Source organism: Cicer arietinum, chromosome 6 (assembly GCF_000331145.2).
Source record: "Cicer arietinum cultivar CDC Frontier isolate Library 1 chromosome 6, Cicar.CDCFrontier_v2.0, whole genome shotgun sequence".
Classification (NCBI taxonomy): Eukaryota; Viridiplantae; Streptophyta; class Magnoliopsida; order Fabales; family Fabaceae; genus Cicer; species Cicer arietinum.
The window spans coordinates 28,221,061-28,221,912 of NC_021165.2; positions in this window are offsets into that span (position 1 = coordinate 28,221,061).

Below are 852 nucleotides of genomic sequence, written 5' to 3' on the forward strand. Positions count from 1 at the left end.
ATTTTACTTGAAAAATATGAAAATATGAATAACAATGGTATTCGTTTTCATGTTATTAGGTAAAAGATAAGTAAATATAAGGACCTAAATTTTGTCCAACAACAAACACATGTATTAAAGTGCATTTGAAATATTAAAGTGGGAATGATGCAAACTTTTGTTGAAATATGCAAAATAATCGTCTTCGGATTAGTTACCGATGCGTAGATCGACATAAATAAAAAATGATCGTCTTCGGATTGGTTACCGATGCGTAGATCGACAAAAATGAAGGTGATCGTCTTCGGATTGGTTGCCGATGAGTGGATCTATAGAAATTAAAAAAATGATCGTCTTTAGATTGGTTACTGATGCGTAGATCGACAGAAATGAAGGTAATCGTCTTCGGATTGGTTGCCGATGCGTGGATCTATAGAAATTAAAAATGATCATCTTCGGATTGGTTACCGATGCGTAGATCTATAGAACAAATGATCGTCTTCGGATTGGTTACCGATGCGTAGATCTATAGAACAAATGATCGTCTTCGGATTGGTTACCGATGCGTAGATCTATAGAACAAATGATCGTCTTCGGATTGGTTACCGATGCGTAGATCTATAGAACAAATGATCGTCTTCGGATTGGTTACCGATGCGTAGATCTATAGAACAAATGATCGTCTTCGGATTGGTTACCGATGCGTAGATCTATAGAACAAATGATCGTCTTCGGATTGGTTACCGATGCGTAGACCTATAGAAATTAAAGTGATCGTCTTCGGATTGGTTACCAATGCGTAGATCTATAGAAAAAATGATCGTCTTCGGATCGGTTACCGATGCGTAGATCTATAGAACAAATGATCGTCTT